Below are 20,733 nucleotides of genomic sequence, written 5' to 3'. Positions count from 1 at the left end.
TTTTGTCCTTGTGCTCCAGAGCATGCTGTAGTGAAACTGACCTGTCCCCGTCCCGTCCCCACTCTGTACTCTGTCCCCCATCCTGTGGAGGATTTGCCTGCATACAGGAAGTCAATGGGATGAGCTCTTCTCATTGATTGATGCACACATTTTGTTTTACACAGCAGCATGTACCTTCTCTCTTAAAGAAGCCATAAGAAAGAATGAAATAATTCTATTTGCAGCAACACAGATGGAACTAGAGATTAGCATACTAAGCAAAGTAAGTCAGATGGAGAAAGACAACTATCATATGATATCGCTTGTATGTGGAATTGAAGAAAAATGATACAAATGAACTTATTTACAAAACAGAAACAGACTCACAGACACAGAAAACAAATGTATGGTTACCAAAGGGGAAGGGAGGGAGGGACAAATTAGGAATTTGGGATTAACACATAACACTATTGTATATAAAATAGATAAACAACAAGGACCTACTGTATAGCACAGGGAACTATATTCAATATCTTGTAATAACCTGTAATGGAAAAGAATCTAAAAAAGAACACGCACATGTGCACACACACACACACACACACATATATAAAACTGAATCACTTTGTTGTACACCTGAAACATTGTAAATCAACTACACTTCAATGAAAAAAGAAAAAGAATCTCTCTCTTCTGCACATGGGAAGGGGCATTGCCAGCTTTCTTAAAACTGGAGGGAAGCATCAGCATGGCTACTCTAAAGATGTTCAACTGTGCAGTATCTGTTAGAACAGCAGGACCGGCTTCACATTGAGTATGGGCCAGTGCCCTGATATAAAAGTCAGATTGTCAGTGAATGAACCATCTCTCTTTTTATAGACGTTATCTATGTTTTATCAAATCAGATGTAGAGCAGTGCTGATAAATTAGTAAGAAGTTATTCATTTGGATTACGCTGTGCTGAGCTTCAAGATCTCCTTACCTCCTAATGCTCGGGATTTAATTTTATAGAAAAATTATTTTCTGCATAATTCACAAATTCATTGTTCGTTGTTTGGTGTTTTCATTAGAAACCTTTGCAAATGTCTTTAGTAATAATGGTAAAAGTAGAAAATTAACATTTTTTGTCTTAAATCAACTTCAACATTATTTTAAGAAAAATGAGAGGAGAAGCAGGAAAAAATATTAATAGTCACACTACTTTTTTATCCCTGGGAAGGGTAGACATATTGAGTAATGAATTATTGATTCAATGTTGATGAACCTGAGTTTATCTTGAAACTTCTACCTTGGATTGGGGAATAGCTAGAGTTTAACCTCTCTTTACTGATTACGAACCTCGGTGAGATTGGAGCAGCCATAGGAAATGCAGGTTATTGACATTTTCCTAACAAAGCTACCTCTGCATACAATTTAATTCCTCCAACAACTCTCTATTTCCATTTCTGTGCATGGCAAATAATAGGTGCTACTGGGAGGAAAAATCAATATTGGATTGGATAAATACACACAAAAGATTGGTGCTTATCAGGGTAGACTCTAAAGATGTTCAGCTTCATACAGAAGCAGGGCAATACATTTTGTTCCCAAACAAATTTTACATGTTTAAAATGTACGCAAAATTCTGAGCCTATCTTTTACGTTGTCAGTCTTATTATTTCCTCTCCAACTAAAAGTATAAAATTATCATCAACTTGTACTTCCTCATATTTCATGCATGGCATGAAAACAGTATTTTAGTATGCATTGGTATAATACTTCTAAATGTTAAGGATTCATTTCATCTCTCAAATGTTGTTTTTTGTCTACGTAATCAAAATAGTTACTCCGTGTTAAGGCTAGTTGGTTGTCTGGATAAGTCTGTGACAGAGTAAATGAAAATAATTTTTCTACATTTATTCATTAGAATAATTAAAAATACTGACTCTGTCATACTGATGTGACCTCACAAAAGGTAAAATTAGTGTTCATTTTGTAATTTAACTGTAATATTTATCTTGGTTAATATAAGTTTAACTTCATCTTTTTCAATAAAATAAGTTGCTGATTTTGTCTTGTAAATTATTGCTAAGTATGATTTTCATCTATCACTGAATCCTTGTCAGTTAGATAAGGAAGTTATTCTATAGCAGTGAGGTACATGAAGGTGTCAGGGTAATAATCCAGTTATCTAGGTGCCCAAGTTCTTCCTGTGAGGCTTGCTCTGCAAACCATCTCAGTCACATGTTTGTATTAAAGTGACACTGTCTGTTTTAGTTAAAGATTATTATGGGGAAATTGGTGATGTTATTGTAATGAAAAATAGAGTATTGTAATTATTTTATCAGTGACATAATTTATTGACTTTTAAGGATCATTATTGTATTCACTACATATTGTAGAAATATGACTCCTTTTCTAGTGTTCATTTTTTTATTGACATTAATGCCAAAGTCTTCAAAAAATAATGTGATAACACTTCAGATTTTTTAAGATGTCATTTTTATTTTACATTCCCTGCACAAGTTACATTGGGTAGGTATCATTTTAAAAACTGAAAGGGAGAGAGGGAGAGGGGGAGAGAGAGAGGCAGATTCTTGCCAAGTAATTACATTAAATATTCTCTCTGGGGGAAAAAAAATGTCCAAAAACTTGAGAAGTGGTGGAAATGGAAAGATTAAATTAACTTCTTGTAAAATAATTTTCCACATCATTAGAATATTTGTTTTCAAATGTCAGAAGCAGATGAAATAATTTTACTACAGATACTGCTTCAAGGATGAGACTGAAACTCACAGAGCACTAGAACAATGGAGGATACAGAACTTCCCCAAGGTGTATAGCAAGATGAGATTGCTCACTGAGCAGAAAAAATGCTACTCTTTATGACTGAACTTTTGAGTTGTTTCTGCATGGATTTGGGATAATTATACATGATGAAATATTGTAAAGCACAGACAGCAATATCTGCCAGCCATATTTATTAAGACTGAATGCACATGGAGCATTAAAATGCCATACAATACAATTTGTTATGTTGAATTTTAAGAAATTTCAAAGCAGATTAAAAATTGACATTAGAACAAATCGACTGTCTTTGCCTTCTGCTATAAATCTTCTCTTTTTTTTTTCTCTCATCATTAACCACTTTCATTTCTTTGGCATTTGCAGACATCCACCTCCTTGAAAAGCCTTTCATTTTTGTCTCTTATTCTCTCTCCTTTCTTTCTTTCTGGACCATCTGTTATCCAGATGTTGGCTTTAATGCCAAAATTAATGACACTTTAAAATTTACTCTTTAATTTTAAGCCTTAGACACCTGACCTTTCCTGCCTATTTCTCTTTTTAAAAAAATCTTTACCCGGTAGTCGAGGGCAGCTCATTAATTAGCATCCACAGCAGAGGAGGAGGGACATTTGCACTTGCTTGAAATGCCTTTTATCTCACTATTGAATTGCATTTAGAATTTCGTAAAGTCTAATTTGGCTCAGAGGGCTCTTCCATGTTTGTTAACTAAAACATGTGGTGCTGATGTCCCCAGGTTAAGTGGAATCAGTCTCTCTAAACAGGATGTTTCTCTTCTTTACAGTGTGATAGGGTATAATGCCTGTGCTAGGAAAGGGTATTGACTTCAGATCCATGGCTCATTAAAAGACCATACAGAGTAGAAAAAATGACGCTAGCATAAAGGTGTGTTTTAGACTGTTTAAAGGGCCGTGTAATTACAGTCTATAGGAGTATATACTGAGTAAAACTATGGAAAAGTGAAGTTTTCTGCATGCAACCTGCTATAACAATATAATAACATACACTGTATATAGATTTGAGTAAAAACTCAGGCCAGCAGTCTTTCCATATAAATGTATAGCCTTGGGCCTGGATAGGATTATTCCGTTGTCTCCTGAGAAGGGATTTGCTCAAGAGAATTTACTAAGGAGTAAATGATACTTGGATTTTCTGACTGTTGTGAATGGCTGGGAAGAGTGTCTGGCTTACCTTTGGGTTGTGGGTATATGTCCAAATACGTCTCATAACATGACAGCCATGGAGTAGACCAGGAGGAAGGGAAGAGAACCACTTTAGTCCACTCTACTTTGTCCTGGTAGTTCAAAAACTTCTCCAAAGTCCTAAGCCTAAAACTCAAATGAGATGCCTGAGGGATGGAAATAGGAAGATGGTTGAGAAGACATTTCTAGGATTGGCAGCCCAATTCTAGGACTGTGCTTGGTGAAACTAGCACATCTCTAGTAAAAATTAGTCCAAAAAATGCCTGTTTTTTTTAGTGACTTCAATTCTTAAATAGCTTGCAAGTATCTTATTTTAAAAAAAAGAGGCTTAAATTATGTACTTGCTGGAAACCATTTCATATCAAGCAAGAGTCTTTGGTTCTACAATTTTCCATGTTTTTTATTTTTCATGGTTATTTAGAGATGAATAACCAGCTATAAATAAAGATTCAGGGCTTCCCTGGTGGCGCAGTGGTTGAGAATCTGCCTGCCAATGCAGGGGACACGGGTTCGAGCCCTGGTCTGGGAGGATCCCGCGTGCCGCGGAGCGACTGGGCCCGTGAGCCACGGTTGCTGAGCCTGTGCGTCTGGAGCCTGTGCTCCGCAACAGGAGAGGCCGCGATAGTGAGAGGCCCGCACACCGCGATGAAGAGTGGCCCCCGCTTGCCACAACTAGAGAAAGCCCTCGTACAGAAACAAAGACCCAACACAGCCATAAATAAAAATAAATAAATAAAATTAAAAAAAGAAAAAACTCTTTAATTTAAAAAAAAAAAAAAAAAAAAAAAAAAAAAAAAAATAAAGATTCAGGTTGTTTGGCAATAGCTACTTTACAGGGGGAACTAAATGCCTTTTTAATTTGGAAGCAAACCGAAAACAAATGGTCATGTTCGCTGAAGTGCTTCCCTTGGGGGGGTGTGATAGGTAAGAATGGGCAATAGGATTTGGCATGAAGTAGGTAATTTTGGAATGCGGTATAGCTAAGAAATATTTTGATTTGCTTCCCTGTTGATTTCTTGGCTGGGGTTCCTGGCACAAAGTGTGGAAATCAGATTAATAGGAATATGTGAAGTTTTAGTATTTCATGTTAAAATGCCATTTTAAAATTAGTCTAAATATAATCAAGCCTAGTTTGAATTCATCAGCCAAGACCTGTAATTAGAATTTTGCATTGTGATGTTATGGCTCCAAACCAGAACTCAAAGTAGATGAAGGATAAGGCTAGCTGAAACCAGCCAGTCAGTCCATTGCTGAAAAGAAAATAGAGCAGCTAGAAGAGAAGCTATGTCTTCCCTGAGAGTTGCCATCTACTTCCAAATTCAGTCGTTCAAGTCTCTATGTCTAGAAAAGACCATGGTGCATCTATTTTTTTCACTGAGTAGAAGTTGGGTTTATTTTTATAATTAATTGAAGAATTGTATTTTTGTGTTGAATAATCAGAAAAGTTTATACAATCATACAGAAAATGCTTACCTTTTTCTAAAATAATTCAGTTGATTGTTTTTAATTCAGATCATCCCACACACTTACTGCTACCTACCTTCTCGTAATTTTAATTCTCATTTATATCCCCAGAATAAGTAGTGACAAGACAGTTACTATATGCTACCTTTTCGTAGCGTTGGTAAAGATTTGGCCTTGCCTGAGTCAATTTTCAGATATCAATTCCTTATCAGACTCCCATAAGCATAGATAATTCAGAATTGAGTATATTAAGATAAACACTTTCAAAATGTTCTAAAGAATACAACATTTTAGAAATAGGTCACAGATCATCATTACAACCTTAAAATCATAGTGTATCTATTTTTTAAAAATGTATTGACATCAGGAATACAGTTGAAGGATGTACGACTCTTATTTCCCACTTGACTGACTTAAGGAGAATGTTCTCTTGGTACAGTGAGTGTGATCATTCGTGTTTTCTGGGTAAAGATGAATCCTATAGAGATACCCGAAAGGATTCTTCTATAGAATAGTGTTTTCTGCTAGATGAGGACTAGACCTCAAACCTCTGTATGGGTTTGAGTGCTGATGGTGTCAAGGAAGAGACTGCCTATGCTTGAACACAGGCCAACTACACACGACCCTCTAATGACATTTCTTCTCAACCTCTCAACCTTCTCAACCTCTCTATAACAACTATTTTGTAATACTGGCTTTACTATTCTGAAATAAAATTCAGAAATAATGCAACCTACCTATGTACATAATTTTTAAAAATCAATCTAATGCCAACAACGGAGAAATAAAAAGAAAAGTAATTTATAATAAAATAATATGTCTGACGATAGGTAACTACTCATGCAGAACTTTACCAGAGGTCAAAAAAATAGCTCCACAGTTTCTAATGCCATTTAGTTTCCAAGAAACTCAGAGGGGACCATGGTGATCCCATTAGGATTCTCTGCTTTTTTTTTTTTTTTTTTTTTTTTTATTTATTATTTATTTATTATGTTTATTTTTTTTTGGCTGTGTTGGGTCTTCGTTTCTGTGCGAGGGCCCTCTCCAGTTGCGGCGAGTGGGGGCCACTCTTCATCGCGGTGCGCGGGCCTCTCACTATCGTGGCCTCTCTTGTTGCGGAGCAGAGGCTCCAGACGCTCAGGCTCAGTAGTTGTGGCTCACGGGTCCAGTTGCTCCGCGGCATGTGGGATCTTCCCAGACCAGGGCACGACCCGTGTCCCCTGCATTGGCAGGCAGATTCTCAACCACTGCGCCACCAGGGAAGCCCGGATTCTCTGCTTTCTAAAGAAAGTATATTAAGTGTCTTGTCAACCCTTTGGATTCTAGATAGATGTTTTTCTGACTTGCTAAAGCAGCAGGACCCTGTCTTCCAAAGAAATCATATTCAGAGGAATAATATATAAATAGTATATAAAGCAGATAAAAGCTCTTCTCTACTTCCTGTCTGCCATAGTGGCTGTATCTGAAGGATCACTGGTCCAGGGGTCTGGATATCTGATTGTTTCAGTGATACCTTGAGAGCTAAATATAAGTTGAAGCAGATGAAAGGAAATCTGTTTTCACTAGTAAGGAAGTGACTTCTTCCTTAAACTTTTTTTTTTTTTTTTTTAGAACAATAGAACCATTCTCTCAGCCTTACTATTAAAAGAAATTTTTAAGGATCAGAGAAGATAAATGAAAGTCTCTTGGGAAGATGTCTCAGGAATGTTTTATACAATTCTTCATTGCACAGCTAAAGGAAATAACAAATATTTGAGTGGAGTGGATGAGATACTCAACTTGCTAAATGCTGCTCTAACTTCAGGTCAGTTTCTCATGTTTAAAATAAAGCCATTTGAGGACAGGCTGTCTAACATTTATTCCAGCTCAAAATACAGATTAAAAATTTATCTCATGAATGGATATAAGACAAATACAACTTTCCTTTCACTAACCATTCTTACACTGAGTGTCAGATCTCTTTCATACTTGGTCTTCCTTTTTGGAGAAGCACATCATAGAATCAACATCTTGTAGAGTCAGAAGAAACCTAAGGAGTACTTATCTCAACATGAACATTTTGAAAATAAGGAAATGAAGCCAGCGATGTAAATTGATTTGCCCAAACTCACACACAAAGTCAGCTGTCTAATGGGAAATACATGCTGGCCGTAGAGTCTATACCATCTAAAAAAAAATCACTTCCCTAGAGGAATTTAAATCTTTGTTACTAGTTTGGGCATTATCAGATACTTAGAATTAACTATTTCTTCTAACAAAATAAGATTGGTTTTATTAACTAGCAGGAACCAGAAATGTTGCAGGACTAGAGGACGTTCGATATGGTTGACCTCTCTGGGTGACTCACTTCTTATATTCCTCATGGCCAGTCAGCTGGCCTTGTAGGTTTAATTCAGTACACCATCACCATAATCTTCTAATAAATAATGTCATGATGATCTGCCTTCATATTTATATTTCTCCTGTAAAGGTAAATTTATATTGTCACCGCTAATTGATCTCAACATGGCAAAAGTCTTTCCTTTGACAGGCATATATTTATTTTTTCTTAAAAATTGATTACCAGAATTGGGTCAAAACACTGCCAAAACTCAATCCTTAATGCCACTGGTTCCCAATCAGGAGTGCGCATCATGAACACCTGAGGAAGCTTTAAGACCAGGTAGAGCTAGATTGCACCTCAGATACACAGAAAGAGAAACACTAAACATGCAGTACGTGCAAGTGTATCTTAGGACAGACTACCCAGGGACCAGATTCTGAGTAGGTTTATATTCAGGGGGTTTACTAGAAATTACTCTCAGAAACAACTCCTGTAAGAAATTGGGAGGAGCAGGGTGGGCAGAGGGAGAAATTGAAAAGAAATATAGTTACATTAAAGGGAGGCCTCAGACAATTCTATGGGGAGATTTGGACGTAGCCCCAAATTAGGGAAGGATGTAGGGCCCAGTCATTGGAAGCAGACTTTCCCTGGGTGGAAGTGTAACCTAGGATGAGACAGCTCCCATCTGCCTTCTGGGCCATGAGCTGTTAACAGCCAACACTCCTGGCAGCTAGGGAGATGAGTACCTGGGCCTGACAGGCTATCTAGGTGCTGGCTACACCCAGATTCACTTGCTTTAAGTAGTAACTTACCTCATCTAGGGACAGCTCTTCCTGGATTATGGTTGGCTTCTTTTCCTGGGGAAATGTAAAAGAAGAAGCTTAGTCTGATCAACTTCAGTCCTGCCCCTGCAGCAGGACGTGTAGCTGCAACTGATACTCATGGTCTCCAGCAGCTTGTACTCATTCCAGAGTACATTCACCCACTGGCTGGAACCTCTGCTGGTCTAGATGGCTTACCTGGTGGGCTGATCCAAATCCCTGAAGGGTCAGAGCCCTCGATTTCCATACCCTTCACAGGCCAATGTACACCATTGCATTTGCCAATTTACCATCAACACTGGGTAGGAGAGGGTAGAGAAATGCCCATTATCATCAGGTTGCAAATGTATTACTTTCTTCCCCTGCTGAGTAACAGTATCCCTACCTCCTCATGACAATCAGAGTCAAGTGTGTGACTCCTTTCCTGTTTCCTGGTGTTTGACATGAAGAGCCTAGAGTGACTGTCAGCATTCATCGGTCAATATTCAACAGGACTCTTTCCAAATATTATCAGAGCAATTTTATAAATTATATAAATTCTATAAATTGCACTGATATCTTCCCTTAAGAACCAGAATAGGAGGGTGAAATCTAATCATAGAATCTAGGTGGTGGGTATTTGTGTATTCACTAAAATTGTTTCAACTTTTCAGTACATTTGAAAAATTTTATAATAAAATGTTGCAAACAATATTGTAAGGCTACTAGATTGAAAACAGAAAAAAAAATCCCACAATGGAAAAATATACAAGTAGATGCTGGAAATACTTACAAACATTTAAAATGCTAGAAAGCTGGATGCTAATATGAAGAAAAATAAAACTAGTCCTATATAAAAAAATTCAATATAAAAATATTTTTATAGAAATTGGAAAGTTGATTTTAAAATTTGAAAAGGCAAAGAAACTAAAATCACTGAAATAATTTTTTTAAAAGATGGACAAAGATGAAAGACTCACACTATTTAATTTCAAGACTTAGTATAGGACTACAGAAATCCAGAGAGTGTGGTAGTAGAAAAAGGATAGATATATAGACTGATGAAAAAGATTGGGAATTTCAGAAATAGGCTTACACATACATAGTCAAGTGATTCTGACAAAGGAACAAAATTAATTCACTGTAGAAAGGTAGTCATTTCAACAAATGATACTGGAAAAATTGAATATCCGTATGCTAAAAATATGAACTTCAACCCATACCATACACCATATACAAAAATTAACTTTATATGAATCATGGACCTAAATATAAGACCTAAACTATAAAACTTCTATAAAAATAACTGGAGAAAGGATTTGTGACCTTTTGTTATGTAAAGATTCCAAAACCATGATCTATAGAAAAATTATAAATTAGATTATCAAAATTAGTATCATCTGCTCTTCAAATACATTGTTAAGAAAATGAAAAGACAAGCCAGGCCACGGATGGAAAGAAAATATTTGCAAAACACATATCTAGTATTGGGCTTGTATCTAGAACATTCACAAAATTCTCAAAACTCAATAAGAAAACAAAATAACCCAATAAAAAGCAAAATAATTGAAGAGACAACATTGCCAAAAGAGATACACAGATGTAAAATAAGTACATGAAAATATGCTCATATCATTAGTCATTAACGAAGAGCAAAGCCACAATGAGATACTACTATACCTCTATTAGAATGTCTAGTTTTGTTTTTTTTTTATAAAAAGTAATATAAAGGACTATACCTATACTGAGGGCTGGCAAGGATCCAGAATATCTGGAAGTCTCAAATGATGCTGGTAGGCAAAACAGAACAGCCACTTTCAAAAAGTTTGGAATTTTCTTGTAAAGGTAAACATACACTTACCATATGACCCAGCAATCCTTCTCCTAGGTATTTGCTCAAGAAAAATGAAAATTTAGATTCACACATAAGTACGATAAAACCTGTATGTGAATGTTTATAACAGCTTTATTCATAATAGCCAAAAATGGAAAGTATGCAAATGTCCTGCAACTGGTTAATTAATAAATAAACTGTGGTACATTCATACAATGGAATACTACTCAGCAATAAAAAGGAATGAACTACTGATACATGCAATGACATACATTACACTAAGTGAAAGAAGCCAAAAGGTTATATACTATATGATTCCATTCAGGAAAAGGCATACCTATAAGGGTAGAAAACATTGAGGCATGAGACATGAAGGATGGGGTAGGGTTTGACTACAAAGGTGCATGAAGATATATTTTGGAGTGATGGACTTATTCTGTATCTTGATTTGATGGTGGTAGCTTGATCATATGCACTTAACAAAACTCAGAATTGTACACTAAAAAGGGTAAATTATACCTCAGTAAAATTAAAATTTTGATTGGTTCAATGAAACTTTTATTGTATCCCCTGGTGAAAGTGTTACTCTCTGGGAACTAAGACTTCTGTGCCCTGAAAGCCTAAAGTTATGAGGACGATAAGCACAAATTTCTCAAGTGTCACTGGCAATGACAGTAAGTAGGACCACACCTACTTTCATCCCTTGGTTTCTGGAACCACATATTCTATACACAGTTCGAGTTGCAGCATCATACAGTGAGACTGTATTTGAGACAAGTCTTGAAAGATGGGTAGAGTTGCAAGGGATTTACAAAGTTGGAGGGATTTCTGGGAAGAAGAAATTGTTAAGAGCAAAACCATGAAGGCAGGAAATGCATAGTTTGTTTCAGAGTGTGTTTCATTGGAGCACTAAGAATAGGTAGGAACATATTGGGATAAAGGCTGCAAAGGAAAGTTGGACATTATGATGATGTCATGCAGAAGAGATCATATGTAATTCTATAATCCATTCAAGGGCTTTGAGAGATGAATTGGCTGATGGTCATTGCAGCACTTTAGCAAGATTGGTGGGTCAGCAGTCCTTAGGATGGATTTATATGGCTCAGGAGTAAAGGTGATTGTAATGACCCTCTCACTTTCAATTAGACATGCTTCCAAACCCCAAAGCATCTATGTTTTCACCTACATCTACATTTTCATCCCCATCTATAGCTCTAGAGCTAATTATCTTTCTTGTTGAATGAAATTTAAGGTTTATCATAGCTTTTCAGGTAAATTTATATTAAGATAGTCTTGCTTTTTTCCTGGCACTAATCTTATACCTAGATATCTAGACTTCTAGATTTTCATAGGACAAAGATTTAACCTTGAATCGTAATCCCAACAGTTAGTTCCTGCACCCAGTTACCCCTACCCAATCATCTTCTCTAAGTCTTCCATCCTGGGCGGAAGGCTCGGCAGGTTCTCATCATTCTTCTTGCTCTTGAAGATCTTATATATATTTTTTGCTATCCACAGGTAGCCTACTCCTAGACTTCCTAAGTGCTGCCCATATGCTTGGCTTCTTATATAGAATCTCATTTAATTCCTGAAATAACCCCTTGGAGATATTTTCTCAGAAGGAGACACAGGCTTAGGGAAATTAAATGGCACATTCGCATTCAGACAGTTAGTAAGCAACTGACACAGGACTGGAACTCAGTGGTCTGACCCCAGAACCTGCACTCCTGGCCTCTCTAATGTCCAGGTAGAGACTATATTCAAACAGGTCAGTACACGCATTACGGTTATTGGACTTGGTGGTCGGTACTTTGTGGATGGAGCCAGATGCTCTCATCTTCATGATCAGTGTACCCGATGGTGAAAGTAGCTTCCAATATAGAGATATTGGGCTGGCCAAAAAGTTCGTTTGGGTTTTTCTGCAACGTCTTATGGAAAAAAACTGAACAAACTTTTGGGCCAACACAATATCAAAGTCCTGGCCAAGTGGGTCAGGACTCTGGGGAAAGAAACTGGAGGACAGATCAGGAAACAAGAAAATGGCAAAACACGAAGATTGGACAAGCATAGCAGGGATGGAGAAAGAGGGTTACAGTTAGGCACACAGATTCTGAGCACTTCCCCCAGTTATGCCATTTAGGCAACAAGTCCTACTGATGACCCTCATCTGGTGGTGGTTCTTGAGCCCATTATGATGTCAATAAGGTCGGCGTTGCCCCAGAACTTCAGGTTTAAGTGTCCGACCACAAAGACTGACCCGGGCTCAGGAGGATAGGTGTTGACAAATACATCATGTTCAGTGATTTCCTTTATTTCTAAAGTCCATGCTTAAATATACGGGTGGGCATTTAGTGTGTGTATTTGTAGCAACTGCACTCCAGTAGCCATTAAAATCTGACAGAACAGCAGGAAAATCGCCTCAGGCTGTGTTGACCTTCCATTCCAGTCAAATGGCTTGTTTATCAAGCACATGAATATTAAGGGTTATTAGTCCTCATTAAGGGATTTTAGCAAATTAGAAGGTTGATAGATAGATAGGTTGCGCTTCTCTGTACCCTTTTGTTCCCCCTGCAGTGCTGGTGATGTCATTGGACATTAATGAATTGTAGGAAAGTAAGGACCTGCATACACAGAGAATAGCAATCGCATGTTAAAAATTTTCATTTCTGAGGTCTGAATCTTAGAACAACTTCAAAAATGTTAAAAAAAGGAAATTCATGTGATTGATTTTTGCTGTTGTTAAAAATACCATTCTCTGTGTTTCTAGATTTGATGCAATGACGCTAGTGAATTTATTTTAAAAAACAGAAGAAAAGCTTAACTTTTTGTAACTTTTTCATTCATTTACCTCTCCTAATCTTATCTTTATATCACATGAAATGACTGGTTTTAATAGCTAATACCTATTTTATATTTTAAATGTTTTCTCAGATTATAAAAACAATATATTTGTATAGAAATATGAAAAAAATGCTATGAACATTGAAAAAAATCACTTATAATGAGTCACCCAGGAAAATCATTATGAATGTTTTACTTTATTTCTTCCAGTCTGTTTTAATAATGCATATGTCATAATATGTGTTGCACGTAATATAGTCATATTAAACTTTCTTATATGTGTATTTAATATATTAGTTTAATGTAATATAGCATATCTATTGCATGTTTTATTAATAGGGCTTGTAATATACATATGGTTTGGTGTCCCTTTTAACTTAATACTGTATCATAAGATATTAATTAATAAATACTGAGTGAGCCATGATTTTAATGGCTGTATAATGTCATTAAATTTTTCTTAATTCATTTAACTTTTTTTTGGTACAAGTAATGGCTTTATCTTCAATTGCTTTTTAACTTTATTTACTTCTAAACTCTTCCTCATCTTCGTGTTTTTAAACTCTCCTATTATTTTCTTTAGGTGTATCTCTTGTAAATAGGTTTTTAAATTTTTTTTAGCCTAATCTGAGATTATATATACATTTTTATTCTTTTATTGCAGAAGTGAAAGTGTGTTTCTTGCAGAATAATTTGGGATTATGGATCAGTTATATGTAAATCAACAATCTTCTCCCCCAACTGTTGATATTTCGATGTATACTTTTAATTTTTTATATATATATATACACACACATATACTTATTTAGCAAGCAAAATAAGTATTCTAAATATGAGATCCCATTGTTTTTAGTGCTCTTTATTACTTAATAAAATATTCTGAAAGTTTTATGTCACTTCATATAGTTAATGAAAATATTTTTAATGGCAGATTGCATCTCACTGTATCATAATTTTTAAATAGGTTCTTTTGGCCATTTACATTATTTCCATTTTTGCATTAGTAAACAAAACAGCAGTGAATAACCTTGTAGCTGTCTTTGACACATCAATCATTCTTTAGAATAAAATCCTAGAAGTGAAATTTCTGAGAAAAAAAGCTATATGAAATATAGGATTTGGGTTCAAAAAAAGTAAGATTTAATTTCTTTTTTTTTTTTTTTTTTTTTTAATGGCTGTGTTGGGTCTTCGTTTCTGTGCAAGGGCTTCCTCTAGTTGTGGCAAGCGGGGGCCACTCTTCATCGCGGTGCGCGGGCCTCTCACTATCGCGGCCTCTCTTGTTGCGGAGCACAGGCTCCAGACGCGCAGGCTCAGTAATTGTGGCTTACGGGCCCAGCTGCTCCGTGGCATGTGGGATCCTCCCAGACCAGGGCTCGAACCCGTGTCCCCTGCATTGGCAGGCAGATTCTCAACCACTGCGCCACCAGGGAAGCCCAAGATTTAATTTCTTACTTCAGTTATCTTGTTCATATTTTCTGTTTTCCATGCTTTCTTGTAATTTAGTTTGCCCTGTGTCTCTAGTTTTTCTTTTCTCTTAGTGAATTAAAATATTTACATTGATTTCTTTAGTGTTTTCCTTTAAATTAAAGAAATTCTTAAAACTTAATTTTTCTAATTATAAGTATTAAATATATATACAAATATGAAACCGTTTATTATTATTTTACTGTTATTTGTTGTCTGTTTCATGTTTTTGAATAAAAGGAGATTAACTTGATTTTGGTATTCTGAAGGGTTGGAATATCCCACGTTAGACCCTCACATTCCCCAGTTTGTATATGTTGCAGTACCAGGTTTTGGGTGGCAGCAACCTCATCCAGGTCCACAAAGAATGGCCCCAGGACTAGGTGAGACCTTGGTGAAATATTAGACGGAAAGCTGAAAAGTGACATAGGTGACATGGCCGCAGTGGGTGGCAGAGGTGGCAAAGAGATCCAGGGGCCAGCAAGCAGGCAATTAGCTTGGGGTGGAAGTAGGGAGACCTAGGTTGGGCTAAGGAACAGAATGGTCCTCAAGCACAGTGGAACTAGGTAGATGAGTCACGGACGGGCCAGGCTCTGAGTGCCTTGATGAGCATATTTTTATGGGGCATGGCTTAGCCCGCCACCATCAAAGTCCTGGCAGGGATGGCATGGATCGTGGTGTATAGGGAAAGTCAACAAGATGCTGCGTAATGTCTTCCAAGGCAGGGGAGGACTCTCATGCCTTCCTGTTCAGGTAAATAACTGAAGCTGCTGCGTGAACCTGCTGGATCCCTCAGGTGAACAATTAGAATCCTCAGCCCTGAGAGTTACGTACTTGACATTCCTGAGCCATTTCTCTGATACATTTTAGTCCTTTGTCACCCTTTAGGAATATCTGGAAATACTTTCCCAAGATAATTAGCTCACATAAGCAAAGATTTAAAAAAAAATACATCCCTCTCTCTCTCTCTCTCTTTTTTTTACTTGCTTCTCATATTCCATACTCTTTAATTTTATTGGAGTTACAAAAAAATTCACTGACTGAAAGGTTTCTAATTTTTTTAATGGCTTTATCTGAAAATCTAAAAACTATGGTGACAGTTGCCATAGAAGTTCTCAGAAACAGATCAAAACAATTAAAATAGTCTTTCAACTTGTAAATAAATACAAATCTCAAATCTGTTAGTTTTTCTTTATGGAATAATATGTGGTCTATTTAAAAATATGAAATATAATTATTCAGCAAATTGGACAGATTTTTAAAAAAATACACAATTAAATGGCTATGTCTTAAAACAACCTGCTTCCTGTCTAATTGTCCAAATATTCTTCTTCTGTAAAAGAAGACATATTCTTTGCATTGAAATGTTAACTTTGCCCATTCTTAAATATATCACCCACTTACTTCTCACTCTCATTTTAATTCTAGACTTCTATCTCCTATATTAAAGTGTAATTGCAAATTTCCACAAACTTCTCAATATAATCTGAAAGATAAATGAAATTAATATAATTTCATTATCCTTCTATCTACAGACCTGTTCTGATTACCTTAATTTATTAGCAATGATATTGCTTTACGTTTGTTAGTACTTGACAGTTTTCAAGTGCTGTAACATCTTTAATCTGATTTGATATTTTAGCAAATAAACAAGAAGGATATTAGCCATATCAAGGAGGATAAATTTGAGATGGAATAACTTGTTTGAGTATTTCTGGACCAGAAAAACACTGAATGTCCTTTGTTCCTCCCTCACACTCTTATTCTCAATCACGTTTTTAATCTCTTTCAGTTTCTCAGTTACCAAACTGATAATTTGTCTCAACAAGGGATCTTAACCTGTGCCAGTAATTTTTCAATCCTTAATAAAAAGATGACATTTCCCCAGCCAGGAATTAAAATAAAAATCTACGTATCTGTATTTTTCTTTTACTTTGTCCTAGGGTTTGGAGTTGTAGGGTTACTCTAGGTGGTCTGATTAATAAACACCAAATTTTCTTTCCTTCTCACTTCTGTAAGAGTCCAATGTGGGTATTCCTGATTAGTGGAGAATTTTCCTCCATGAGGTTACTCAGGGAACTCAGTATCTTTCCACCTTTTCATTCTACCATCTCCCGGGGCCTCTGAGTTCTCTTCCTCCAGATCCATTTGCTTCTTAAAAGCTTCAGGATGGAGATGACACAGTCCTCCTTCTCATCTTCCTTGGGTGGGAACTAGTCACATGGACAAACCTGAAATGCATCTCTGACTGGGCCAGTACCTCCCAGAGTCAACACCAGGCTATGAAATAGAGAGGGCAAACTTTTGGGGGACAGCCATCAGTGTGATCGAAGATTAACACTATGAATACTACAAAGATCACACGTGTGATGCTATTTAATAATGAGGCAATAACAGTGAGATTCAGGATTTTGCAGGGAAGTTTTTAAGAGACCACTTGTGTGCAAAGGATCAAACTGTGTTCAACGTCTCCCACTCTTCTGATTTGTTCTGTTTCGGAATCCTGTCTACCTCAATCCTCATCTAATCATCTAGAAGACTTGAGCTCAAGGCAGCACTTCGTGGGCCCCATTTACTAACATCTCGTCCCCAACTAAGCATCTACCAATAGCTTCAGTTGGACTGTCTCCTGCTTTGGTGGAGAGACTTCCAACATCTCTTACTTAACTTTTTATTTTATTTTATTTTATTTTTGGCTGTACCATGCAGCTTGCGGGATCTTAGTTCTGCACCCAGGGTTTGAACCCGGGCCACCTCAGTGAAAGCACCGAGTCCTAACCACTGGACCGCCAGGGAATTCCCTTAGCACCTCTTACTTCAGATGGAAGTAACAGCCTCACTATTTCCCAGTCAGCGGCTGGTGCGCTATAGGTGAATGGTGTTGAAAGATTCATATTTTAAATAACCATACTTAAGATCTGACAGAGCACAAAAAAAGATCTAGTTGTGTTTTTAAAAGATTTTTCAACTATGAAAGAATTGCTAAATGAAGAAGCCCCCGTGGTTTAGCTATCACAAAAATATATGATATTGCAACTGGAAAACCTCTCAAACATTACCTAGTATTGAGATTGCAGCCTATTTTTCAAATTCTGCCACATCTTACTGATATCCATTTTAAGGACTGAATGTCAGGAATCTGACTGAAATTTTTCATGATATAATTAAGCTCATTTTCTCTTGTGTTATTCTTCCACAGGATAGAGACAATTGCTGGTTAGGATATTTGGCCCATTGAAATTTATTTTATCATCACACATGTTCTTATTCTTTTATGGATAAGATAATTTTATTTTATTTATTAAAATTTTTTTCTTTTGCATTATGGTTTATTACAGGATATTGACTATAGTTCCCTGTGCTATACAGTAGGACCTTGTTGTTTATCCATTCTATATATAATAGTTTGAATCTGCTAGTCCCAAACTCCCAATCCAGCCCTCCCTTGTCCTGCCATCCCCTTGGCAACCACAAGTCTGTTCTCTTTGTGAGTCTGTTTCTGTTTTGTAGGTAAGTTCATTTGTATCATATTAGATTCCACATGTAAGCGATACCATACGGTATTTGTCTTTCTCTGAGTTAATTCACTTAGTACGATACCTCTGGGTGCATCCATGTTGCTTCAAATGGCATTATTTCTTTCTTTTTTATGGCTGTAGTATTCCATTGTGTGTGTGTGTGTGTGTGTGTGTGTGTATATATATATATATATATATATATATATATATATATATACACCACATCTTCTTTATCCATTCATCTGTCAATGGACATTTAGGTTGTTTCCATGTCTTGGCTATTGTGAATAGTGGTGCTATGAACATAGGGGTGCATGTATCTTTTCGAATTATAGTTTTGTCTGGATATATGTCCAGGATTGGGATTCCTGGATCATATGGTAATTCTATTTTTAGTTTTTTTGAGGAACCTCCATACTGTTCTCCATAGCGGCTGTACCAATTTACATTCCTACTAGCAGTGTAGGAGGGTTCCCTTTGGATAAGATAATTTTAAAATCTTCCCCAGGATTATAATTTAATTTTGCCCTCAGTCTTCAGTATTGAAGTATTGATTTTACTGGTAGCTTGCATTTCAGAATTAATCCAACAAATATTCTTACATTATATCCCTGTCAATATTTAAGGAATAATATTAGCTTTCTGACAGTAAGTCTTGCTTTTGAAAACCAACAAAAATGCAGGAAGCCAGTAAAAGTACAAGTGAAAACAGCAGATAGATTAGAATAGTGGGAAGCTCCCCATGCCCTTCATGTGGACTTTCAATGGAATAACACATGTAAATGATAAAAACCAAATTAAATTAAATTTATAGCCTACAGTATGTTGTCACAGATTCCAATTTTTATACTTGTATAATTAACTGTGCCACTCATTAACTTCACAGAATCCTTTTAAGTCTTGTTACTAAACCACAGCCTCATGCTAGTTAATTATGGAAAATGTAAAGCAAAGGTGTTTTGTTTAAGAATTATAACTCATGCAGGTGCCCTAAATATTCAGGGTGCACAAAATCAGCTGCACTTGTCAGATAATTTTCAAGCCAGATATTAAAAATGAGCATGTAGATGATCCTCTGATTTAGATTTGGGCCAGTTTTGAAAGAGTGTGGTTCATTGGAACCAGGGTGTGCTCCATAACAAAATGGGAATTCACTGAGGATAGACAATGTTAATCTACTGTTCCCTGTAAACGAAAGCTTAGAAAATAAAATGACAAGAACTGCCCAACTATGGAGATAATGGAGCTCACCTACTGAGCTGGACCACCAGCAGAGATGACTTTCATAAATATCATTTTAACCAGGAAAATGGACGCCATACAAGCATGATGAAAGGATTCACAGGAAGTATTTTCTTTATTGTTATTTTTTTTTTAAGAGTTCTGAAACCATGCTGAAATGCAAAGGATCAGAAGACAGAAAACCTGAATTCTGGATCAAATTGGTAACTTCTCATCCTACATGTAGTTGCTGTGAGAATTGAATAAGCTAGATCTGAGAGTGATTCATGCAGGTACTAGATTCAGGAACCCTTTCAATTACATGTTCTCTCTCTCTCTCTCTTTTTTTTTTTTTTGGAAGCTATAGAGGATTGTATTCCCTGATGGTGGCATTGGGATTGATCTGCAGTGAATTGTGCCTATTTGGATATTTGTGTCGCTTTGCGCTTTGGAACATTATTTTGAGGACAGGGTCTTCTCCTTACTCACTATTTTATCCACCTCATTGCTGACCACAATTCTTCCAAAATGTCCTCAAAAATATTTACTGAACTTAATTGAGTAATTGGGTTTCAAATGAAACTGAAACTGTAGCTCTGACTTTGTTTTCTCCTTTGTAATATTAGGTAGGAGAGGCTGTTCAGGGAAGGAGGGAGGTCTGGCTTTGAAAACAAGAACTTTAGAAAATCCAAAAGGATGTGGAATAGGAAACAAGAAAACATTAATCAAGCAAGCCCTTGACACTCCCTTGAAATGATACAATTCTACCAGAGTTTTTTGAGTGTGTGAATTTCCTTAAGATTTATTAATTTTTATTGTATTTGCAAGGAACTGTGTAGAGCAGAGAGGTAAGAGAACATCTAGAGGTAAGGGAACATTGCCTTTTATGGTCTCAATTTACTGTCATTTAATGTATTTTGTTGCTAATTTGAGCCAATTTAGTTTCATAGCTTTGAGTAAAGGTGTATGTTACAATTTAGTAGTGTAGTAGGCAAACTAACCAAGAAAACACCTTCTTTCTTTCTTTATTTATGGCTGTGTTGGGTCTTCGTTTCTGTGCGAGGGCTTTCTCTAGTTGCGGCAAGCGGGGGCCACTCTTCATCGCGGTGCGCAGGCCTCTCACTATCGCGGCCTCTCTTGTTGCGGAGCACAGGCTCCAGACGCGCAGGCTCAGTAGTTGTGGCTCACGGGCCTACTCGCTCCGCGGCATGTGGGATCTTCCCAGACCAGGGCTCGAACCCGCGTCCCCTGCATTGGCAGGCAGACTCTCAACCACTGCGCCACCAGGGAAGCCCTCACCTTC

The 20,733-nt window shown here is 36.7% G+C and overlaps 1 protein-coding gene and 1 long non-coding RNA gene across 8 annotated transcripts in view; one reads left to right on the top strand and one right to left on the bottom strand.

Moving 5' to 3' along the window:
- Positions 1–20,733, top strand: part of INPP4B (inositol polyphosphate-4-phosphatase type II B) — a 750,879-nt gene that overhangs the window by 182,454 nt on the left and 547,692 nt on the right. The window lies entirely within an intron of this gene.
- Positions 19,559–20,733, bottom strand: part of LOC309661641 — a 122,319-nt gene continuing 121,144 nt past the window's right edge. Inside the window, exon 2 of the long non-coding RNA XR_014264129.1 lies at positions 19,559–20,732. This is a non-coding gene — a long non-coding RNA (uncharacterized lncRNA). The remainder of the gene's footprint in view (position 20,733) is intronic.

Source organism: Balaenoptera physalus (assembly GCF_965194825.1).
Source record: "Balaenoptera physalus genome assembly, chromosome: 5".
NCBI classification, from domain to species: domain Eukaryota; kingdom Metazoa; phylum Chordata; class Mammalia; order Artiodactyla; family Balaenopteridae; genus Balaenoptera; species Balaenoptera physalus.
This window is presented reverse-complemented; position numbering and strand designations above follow the sequence as displayed.